We start from the raw sequence: 10,507 nt of genomic DNA, 5'->3' as shown, positions 1-10,507 counted from the left end.
TCAGATTGAGTGGGTGCTCCTGGCTAGTGTCTCTCTCTGTTGGCAATCTATTTTTTTCGTTGAAAGGGTTGTGGGTAATGTGGGTGTGTGTTTTATATTGGATTGGGTGTGTGGGTGTGGTGTGTAGATGTGTGTTAGGTGTGTGTAGTTTGAATTGTCCAATGTGGTGGTGTTTTGTAAGTGTGTGTGTATTTTGAGCACAGCAGTATGTACCGCCAATGGTTTACCGCAGTTGAAAGACCACTGCGGTGATTCTTGGGTCCTGATACTGTGGACGTATTCCTGTTGGCGTAACAGTGTGGTTTTTGGTGCCAATTTATCACTGACCTTTGGGCTGGCGGACTTGTGTGGGTGTCTGTATAGTGGCGGATTTCTTTGTGTGGGTCATAATACCCGTAGCGGTATACCGCCGCGGTCACAGTATCTTGGCGGCAGTCAGCATTCCAGTAGGCGCCATTTACCATCAGGGTTGTAATGAGGGCCATAGTGTTAGTTACAGAATTCTTTGAACATACATTAACGTTTGTGACAGCTCATGCTCACAAAAATAATCTTACATGTTTGCTTACACCTTTAGAGAAAAGCTTCTTAGATCATACTGATGATAGGAGAAAGGCATGGAAGGAGAAAATAGAAACAAGCTTAGAGAAAAGGACTTACAAAAATAGTATGCTTATGGTGCATTTAAAACGCAAGGGAAATTAGCTTTAGATGCATTACACGTAGGGAAGCTTTGTATATATAGGCCAGAATTGCGCACTGACACTTTATTTGTGGGTACAAGTGAATGTAGGCATGTGTTTCTGTTTCAGAATAAATGGACATTTATGTTGAATGGGCAGGACCCTGCGATTCCAGGGATAAATTATATTTGTGGACTTAATGCTTATTACCATCTTCCAAGAGAATGGTATGGGACATGTTATTTGGGGATAGTATTCCCAAAGATTTACCAGATGGAGGATTTGAAAATGTTTCGGAAAATTACAGAATTACATCATAAGAGACAGGGCAGGGAGTCTTCTGCGATAGTGGGAGATATATTTGGTGCAGTGATTCATTTTAGTGGGAGCCATCCTAAATTCAATTAAGATTTGAAAGTTGTCTACTATTGTGGATAACATTCTGACAAATTTTTCAGGTGCTATACTCCTGATAGATACTGAATTGGCTGTGGATAGAGCTATGACTCTTCAAAATTGACTTGCTTTAGACATTCTATTAGCGAAAAATGGCAGAGTCTGTAAAATGATTAACTCTAGGCATGGTTGCTCTTACATTCCTAACAATAGTAATGAGATAAGAGACCGATTTACTAATCTGACTAACGCAAGTAATGATTTGAAGGAATTAAAAGAACCAGGTGTTTGGGAAAAGGTTGGTAAGGGGGTTTGCTTCAGTGGGAAATTGGCTTAGCAGTATTTGGAATGGGGTACTATTGAAAATCATACAGGGAATATTAATTGTTATGGGTTGCCTATTAGGAATATGGTGGTTATGTAAATTATGTAAAAGAATTAAATTGAAAAGGTCTAAAAATAATCAGAGGAGGGAAGAAAGAAATAGGGAAAGAATATATAGAGAAAACATGAGGAGAAGACAAAATGTAGAAGAAATAGCATTGTAAAATTGTGGGTGGTAAATTTGGTTTGATGACACATTTAGTCATCAGAGGAGGGATTGCTGAAGCAGATGTCTTAATTAGAAATTATTAATGAATGGTTTCATATTTTGAATAATGAGTTGTTTAGAAAAATGAATTACATAGAAAAATAATGTGCACGTTTGAAAATGTGACCTCGGAGAATAGCCATCATTGCTCACGAACTGTACTAAATAATTATTAATACTCATGGAAATGCTGAAAATGTATTCGGTTAATGTAGTAATATGTCATGTTAAGGGTTATAAGGTATGTTCTTGCTTATTAATTGTAGGCCTTAACTTAGCGAATGTCTTGGCCTGGGTGCCAGGCCTCATGCAGAACCTGTATTTCTTAGCTTTTAATGAAAAATGCTGACAAAGTGAACTAACTGTGAAATGCTCATTGTTTTAATAAATGCTTAGCAGAAGCTTTCTATGGGAACCGACGGACAGGAGATGAGGTCTCTCGGAAAGTAACAATTTGTGTGTAAAATGTGCAAAGGGTTCTTTCCCAGGACGCGAACAATGAAGACACTGACTGGAGATGAAGATGCAACAAATTTGATACCTGACGAGTCGGATGATGAAAACATCGTAAAGCAGACCAATCATCGACATGTGAACTGTGAAATATTAGAATTCATAGATTTTGTATATGGACACTATTGGACAGAGTAATAATGTACGATTATTGACCAATTGGAAATTGGGGGATAGTTTGGGGAACTTTGATATAACAACGTGACAGAGGAAAAATACTTCAGACCTTATTCCGACTTACTGCGTGTAGGAAAGTACCATCTTGCCTGGCATGTTACCTCAATATCTCACTGTATGTATGTTGTTTTAGCCCTTGTGTCACTGGGATCCTCCCAGGCAGGACCCCAGTGCTCATAGTATGTGCCCTTGATGTGTTCCCTGTGTGGTGCTTAACTGTATCACTGAGGCTCTGCTAACCACAACCTCAGTGTTTATGCTCTCTCTGCTTTCCAAATTTGTCACTGCAGGCTAGTGACTAACTTTACCAATTCTCATTGGCACACTGGTACACCCATATAATTCCCTTGTATATGGTACTTAGGTACCCAGGGTATTGGGGTTCCAGGAGATCCATATGAGCTGCAGCATTTATTTTGCCACCCATAGGGAGCTCAGACAGTTCTTACACAGGCCTGCCACTGCAGCCTGCGTGAAATAATGTCCACATTATTTCACAGTCATTTTCCACTGCACCTAAGTAACCTATAAGTCACCTATCTGTCTAACCTTCACCTGGGGAAGGTTGGGTGCCAAGTTACTTAGTGTGTGGGCACCCTGGCACTAGCCGAGGTGCCCCCACATCGTTCAGGGGACATTCCCCGGACTTCGTGAGTGCGGGGACATCATTACACACGTGCACTATACATAGGTCACTACCGATGTATAGCGTCACAATGGTAACTCCGAACATGGCCATGTAACATGTCTAAGATCATGGAATTGTCACCCCAATATCATTCTGGTATTGGGGGGACAATTTCATGATCCCCCGGGTCTCTAGCACAGAACCCGGGTACTGCCAAACTGCCTTTCCGGGGTTTCCACTGCAGCTGCTGCTGCTGCCAACCCCTCAGACAGGTTTCTGCCCTATTGGGGTCCAGGCAGCCCTGGCCCAGGAAGGCAGAACAAAGGATTTCCTCTGAGAGAGGGTGTTACACCCTCTCCCTTTGGAAATAGGTGTGAAGGGCTGGGGAGGAGTAGCCTCCCCCAGCCTCTGGAAATGCTTTGATGGGCACAGATGGTGCCCATCTCTGCATAAGCCAGTGTACACCGGTTCAGGGATCCCCCAGCCCTGCTCTGGCGTGAAACTGGACAAAGGAAAGGGGAGTGACCACTCCCCTGACCAGTACCTCCCAGAGGAGGTGCCCAGAGCGCCTCTAGTGTGTCCCAGACCTCTGCCATCTTGGAAACAGAGGTGTTGAGGGCACACTGGACTGCTCTGAGTGGTCAGTGCCAGCAGGTGACGTCAGAGGCTCCTTCTGATAGGCTCTTACCTCTCTTGGTAGCCCATCCTCCTTTCTTGGTAGCCAAACTTCCTTTTCTGGCTATTTAGGGTCTCTCCTCTGGGGAATTCTTCAGATAACGAATGCAAGAGCTCACCAGAGTTCTTCTGCATCTCCCTCTCCGACTTCTACCAAGGATCGACCGCTGACTGCTCCAGGACGCCTGCGAAACCGCAACAAAGTAGCAAGACGACTACCAGCAACATTGTAGGGCCTCATCCTGCTGGCTTTCTCGACGGTTTCCTGGTGGTGCATGCTCTGGGGGTCGCCTGCCTTCACCCTGCACTAGAAGCCAAGAAGAAATCTCCTGTGGGTCGACGGAATCTTCCCCCTGCTAACGCAAGCACCAAAAGACTGCATCACCGGTCCTCTTGGTCCCCTCTCATCCTGACGAGCATTTGTCCCTGGAACACAGGAACTCTATCCAAGTGACTCCCACAGTCCAGTGATCCTTCAGTCCAAGTTTGGTGGAGGTAAGTCCTTGCCTCCCCACGATAGACTGCAAACCTGTGTACTGCGTGATTTGCAGCTGCTCCGGCTTCTGTGCACTCTTCCAGGATTTCTTTTGTACACAGCTTAGCCTGGGTCCCCTGCACTCTGCCCTGCAGTGCTCAACCCGCTGAGTTGGCCTCCGGCGTCATGGGACCCTCTTTTGTAACTCTGCATGGACTCCGGTTCACCAATTTTCCAAGTGCCTGTTCAGATACTTCTGCGGGTGCTGCCTGCTTCTGTTAGGGCTCTCTGAGTTGCTGAGCGCCCCCTCTGTCTCCTCTTCCAATGGGCAACATTCTGGTCCTTCCTGGTCCTCGGCAGCATCCAAAAACTTCTACAGCTACCCTTGCAGCTAGCAAGGCTTGTTTGCAGTATTTCTGCGTGGGAACACTTCTGCAACCTTCATCGCAACGTGGGACATCTTCCATCCAAAGGAGAAGTTCCTAGTCCTCTTCGTTCTTGCAGAATTCCAAGCTTCTTCCATCCGGAGGCAGCTTCCTTGCACTGGGCTCCTGCCCCCCCCGGACACTGTCGCGACTATTGGACTTGGTCCCCTTGCTTTGCAGGTCCTCAGGTCTAGGAATCCATTTTCAGTGCACTGCTGTTGTTTGTTGTTCTTGCAGAATCCCCCTATCACGACTATTGTGCTCTTTTGGGGTAGTAGGTATACTTTACTCCTACTTCTCAGGGTCTTGGGGTGGGGTATCTTGGACACCCTGACTGTTTTCTTACAGACTCAGCGACCCTCTACAAGCTCCCATAGGTCTGGGGTCCATTCGTGATTCGCATTCCACTTCTGAGGTATATGGTTTGTGTTGCCCCTAGACCTATGTTTGCCTATTGCAACCTATTGTAATTCTACACTGTTTGCATTACTTTTCTGACTCTTATTTACCTATTTGTGGTTTGTGTACATATAACTTGTGTATATTACTTACCTTCGTACTGAGGGTACTCACTGAGATACTTGTGGCATATTGTCATAAAAATAAAGTACCTTTATTTTTAGTAACTCTGAGTATTATGTTTTCTTATGATATTGTGCATTTGATATAAGTGGTATAGTAGGAGCATTACATGTCTCCTAGTTCAGCCTAAGCTGCTTTGCCATAGCTACCTTCTATCAGCCTAAGCTGCTAGAAACACCTCTATTCTATTAATAAGGGATAACTGGACCTGGCACAAGGTGTAAGTACCTTTGGTACCCACTACAAGCCAGGCCAGCCTCCTACATTGGTGGTGCAGCGGTGGGATAAGTACTTGCAACTGCTTTACCACTTTGTCATTTTGTACTTTTCATAAGAGAATCATATACCAAACAGTTCAGTGTATGTACACTTAACCCAAAAAGTTTGCTTTTCTATCCTAATACTTTTTACAAAGTTCTGAAAAGTTTCTTAAAACTTCCAAAAGTTTTCTAAGTAAAAAAATAAAAATCTCTGTGCTTTCAAAAGTTCTAAAACATCTTCTCTCTTCTCACTATCCTAAAACCTTTTCTATCATGTCTATTGTAGATTCCACTCTCAAAACTGTTAATGCAACTTATGAGTGTTTGAACTACAAGAGTTTAAGGGGTCTCCGCCTGGATAGAGGTTTGTGTATAGGAAAGAACCCTACAAAAGAGTTTCTCTTTAATATGCTTATTGTAGATGACCAGAACCAGTCTGGACCATCAAATGAGAGATTGGAAAATGGAGAAGTTACCAAGTCTGACTCAGAGGAGTCCCCTGAAGAATCTGGGGAGGGTTCTGATAAGGGTCTGCCCCCTAGCAAGGCACCTAGGGATGCTGTTAGTGAGAAAGGTTCCCATCACAGTAGGGCATCCTTTTTCCCTAGAGGCCAGGTTACCAGGGTCCAGACAGTTAGGGACCGGTCCCCCTCTGAAGTTTCCAATTGGTCATCTGTGCCAAAGCATTCCCAACCCACCCACCCTGAGGATAACTTGTTAGAAGGGAACTCAAAAAGGTGAGGGTTGAAGAGACCAGACTGAAGCTTCAACAGCAACAGCTGGCCTTAGATAGGGAATCCCTAGACATTGAGAAGGAAAGACAGAGGTTGGGGTTAGTTCCCCATGGTGGCAGCAGCAGTATTCCTGATAGCAATCCTGTTAGAGAGCAAGATTCCAGGAATCTGCACAAGATAGTCCCCGCTTTCAAGGAGGGGGATGACATCAATAAGTGGTTTGCAGCACTTGAGAGGGCCTTTATGGTACAGTTGGTCCCTCAAAGGCAGTGGGCTGCTATTTTGGGGCTATATTTCACTGGAAAGGGTGGGGATAGGCTCCTTACTGTTAGAGAAAGTGAAGCTAACAACTACACAGTATTAAAAGATGCAGTCTTGGATGGATTTGGCTTAACCACTGAACAATACAGGATTAAATTCAGAGACACCAGAAACGTGTCTTCTCAAGACTGGACAGATTTTGTGGACTGTTCAGTGAAGGCCTTGGAAGGGTGGTTACATGGCAGTAAGGTATCTGACTATGAAAGCCTGTACACTCTTATTCTGAGAGAGCATATTCTGAACAACTGCGTGTCTGACTTGTTGCACCAATACCTAGTGGACTCGGATCTGACCTCTCCCCAAGAATTGGGAAAGAAGGCAGACAAGTGGGTCAGAACAAGGGTGAACAGAAAAGTTCATACAGGGGGTGACAAGGATGGCAAGAAGAAGGATGGTTAGTCTTCTGACAAGGGTGGGGACAAAAGTAAACATTCTGAGTCTTCATCAGGCCCACAAAAATCCTTTGGGGGTGGTGGGTCCAAATCCTCTTCCAATAATCATCCTAAAAAGCCTTGGTGTTATTTGTGTAAAGTCAAAGGCCATTGGGCAACTGATTCCAGTTGTCCAAAGAAAAACACCAAACCTCCCACCACCACAACCCCTGCTGCCAATTCTAGTGCTCCTAGTAATAGCAGTGGTGGTGGGAAATCTACTACTAATAGCCAATCCAATGGTGTAGCTGGGCTCACTATTGGCAATGTAGTTGGGGTTGGTCATGTTAGGGAGACCACAGAGGCTGTTTTAGTCTCTGAAGGTGCCATTGATTTGGCCACCTTGGTTGATTGTCCCCTTAATATGGAGAAGTACAAGCAACTTCCCCTAATACATGGTATTGAGGTTCAGGCCTACAGGGACACAGGAGCCAGTGTAACTATGGTGATAGAAAAACTGGTCCACCCTGAACAACACCTATTTGGTCAGCAGTACCAAGTGACAGACGCTCATTACAACACTCTTAGCCACCCCATGGCTGTTGTGAATCTCAGCTGGAGGGGGGGTTACTGGTCCAAAGAAAGTTATGGTTGGCTCAGATTTACCTGTAGACTGTCTACTAGGGAATGATTTAGAGACATAAGCTTGGCAGAAGTGGAGTTGGAGGCTCATGCAGCAATGCTGGGCATTCCTGTGCATATTTTTGCTTTAACCAGGGCTCAGGCCAAAAAGCAAAAAGGACAGGGTAACTTGGATCCTGGAACAATGGACCAAGTGCTCCCTAAAGCTAGGGGTAGCAAGGGTAAATCCGTACCCACTACCCCTCCCTCTACAGATGATTCCCCTTCTGAGGAAGAGGAATTTCTTCCTTGTGCAGAACCTACACCAGAGGAGCTGGCAGCAGACACTGCTGAGCTTTTGGGTGGAGGGGGGCCTGCCAGGGAAGATCTGAGTGTGGCACAGCAAACCTGTCCCACATTTAAGGGTCTCAGACAGCAAGCTGTCAAACAGCAAGATGGGGATGTCAGTGACAGCCATAGAGTATACTGGGAAGATAACCTCTTGTACACAGAGGCAAGGGACCCAAAACCTGGAGCAGCCAGGAGATTGGTCATTCCCCTGCAGTACAGAGAGTTTCTTCTCACTCTAGCACATGACATTCCTTTGGCTGGGCATTTGGGCCAGACAAAAACTTGGGAAAGACTTGTCTCCTTGTTTCACTGGCCTCGTATGTCAGAGGGCACCAAAGATTTTTGCAAGTCTTGTGTGACCTGCCAAGCCAGTGGCAAGACTGGTGGCACTCCAAAGGCCCCTCTAATTCTACTTCCAGTGGTTGGGGTGCCCTTTGAAAGGGTAGGGGTTGGCATAGTTGGCCCCCTTGACCCTCCTACTGCTTTAGGCAATAGATTTATATTGGTGGTTGTGGACCATGCCACAAGATATCCTGAAGCCATACCTTTAAGGGCCACTACAGCTCCTGCAATGGCAAAAGCCCTCCTGGGAATCTTTTTTTTCAGGGCGGGTTTTCCTAAAGAGGTAGTATCAGACAGAGGTAGCAACTTCATGTCTGCATACTTGAAAGCAATGTGGAAGGAGTGTGGTGTTACCTACAAGTTCACCACCCTTTACCATCCACAGACGAATGGACTGGTAGAGAGGTTTAATAAAACTCTCAAAGGTATGATAATGTGACTCCCTGAAAAACTCAGGAGGAGATGGGATGTCCTGTTGCCTTGCCTCTTTTTTGCTTATAGGGAGGTACCCCAGAAAGGAGTGGGCTTCAGCCCCTTTGAACTCCTCTTTGGGAACCCTGTAAGAGGTCCACTCACTCTTGTGAAGGAGGGTTGGGAACAACTTTAAAAGCTCCTAAACAGGACATAGTGGATTATGTACTTGGCCTAAGATCCAGAATGGCTGAGTACATGAAAAAGGCCAGTAAAAACCTTCAGGCCAGCCAGGAGCTGCAAAAGCAATGGCATGACCAGAAGGCTGTTCTGATCCAGTACCAACCAGGACAGAAGGTGTGGGTATTGGAGCCTGTGGCCCCAAGAGCACTCCAAGACAAATGGAGTGGACCCCATCTAATTGTTGAGAAAAAGGGTGAGGTTACCTATTAGGTAGACCTGGGCACTGCCAGGAGTCCCCTTAGGGTGATTCATGTCAACCGTCTGAAACCCTACTATGACAGGGCTGATCTCACCCTGCTTATGGCAACAGATGAGGGACAGGAAGAAGAGAGTGACCCGCTCCCTGATCTCTTCTCCACCACTGAAGCAGATGCCTTAGTGGAGGGAGTAGTTTTAGCAGATTGTCTGACTGCAGAACAGAAAGACAATTGCATCAATCTCCTAAGCAATTGTCAGGCCTCTTTTCACTTGCGACATTAACAACACAAAAGAATGATGGACGGAGTGCTGACAATGCAAACACTCTCCCCCAGTCACAGATCTGGGTTTAATCCATCGTTTTTTTGCTGCCCATGCCATTCCAGTTTGGACCCAGCCATATGCAAATCAGTCTCGACCCTGTTCCCCACGGGAACAGTCCAGCCCGAACTGCCAGGCCAGGTCTTCCCTGGACTGGAAACAAGCATCCTGGGACCGGTTTCGGGGTTTCACCCCTCATCAGCCAGGCTAGCTTGAATCCAGTGGCATGGGAAGCACGGGACCCACGTCTGGGCATACCCTTCCCACTTAGGGCGACATTAACAACACAAAAGAATGATGGACGGAGTGCTGACAATGCAAACACTCTCCCCCAGTCACAGATCTGGGTTTAATCCATCGTTTTTTTGCTGCCCATGCCATTCCAGTTTGGACCCAGCCATATGCAAATCAGTCTCGACCCTGTTCCCCACGGGAACAGTCCAGCCCGAACTGCCAGGCCAGGTCTTCCCTGGACTGGAAACAAGCATCCTGGGACCGGTTTCGGGGTTTCACCCCTCATCAGCCAGGCTAGCTTGAATCCAGTGGCATGGGAAGCACGGGACCCACGTCTGGGCATACCCTTCCCACTTAGGGCGACATTAACAACACAAAAGAATGATGGACGGAGTGCTGACAATGCAAACACTCTCCCCCAGTCACAGATCTGGGTTTAATCCATCGTTTTTTTGCTGCCCATGCCATTCCAGTTTGGACCCAGCCATATGCAAATCAGTCTCGACCCTGTTCCCCACGGGAACAGTCCAGCCCGAACTGCCAGGCCAGGTCTTCCCTGGACTGGAAACAAGCATCCTGGGACCGGTTTCGGGGTTTCACCCCTCATCAGCCAGGCTAGCTTGAATCCAGTGGCATGGGAAGCACGGGACCCACGTCTGGGCATACCCTTCCCACTTAGGGCGACATTAACAACACAAAAGAATGATGGACGGAGTGCTGACAATGCAAACACTCTCCCCCAGTCACAGATCTGGGTTTAATCCATCGTTTTTTTGCTGCCCATGCCATTCCAGTTTGGACCCAGCCATATGCAAATCAGTCTCGACCCTGTTCCCCACGGGAACAGTCCAGCCCGAACTGCCAGGCCAGGTCTTCCCTGGACTGGAAACAAGCATCCTGGGACCGGTTTCGGGGTTTCACCCCTCATCAGCCAGGCTAGCTTGAATCCAGTGG

The sequence above is a fragment of the Pleurodeles waltl genome, chromosome 11 (genome assembly GCF_031143425.1).
Source record: "Pleurodeles waltl isolate 20211129_DDA chromosome 11, aPleWal1.hap1.20221129, whole genome shotgun sequence".
NCBI lineage: Eukaryota > Metazoa > Chordata > Amphibia > Caudata > Salamandridae > Pleurodeles > Pleurodeles waltl.
This window is presented reverse-complemented; position numbering follows the sequence as displayed.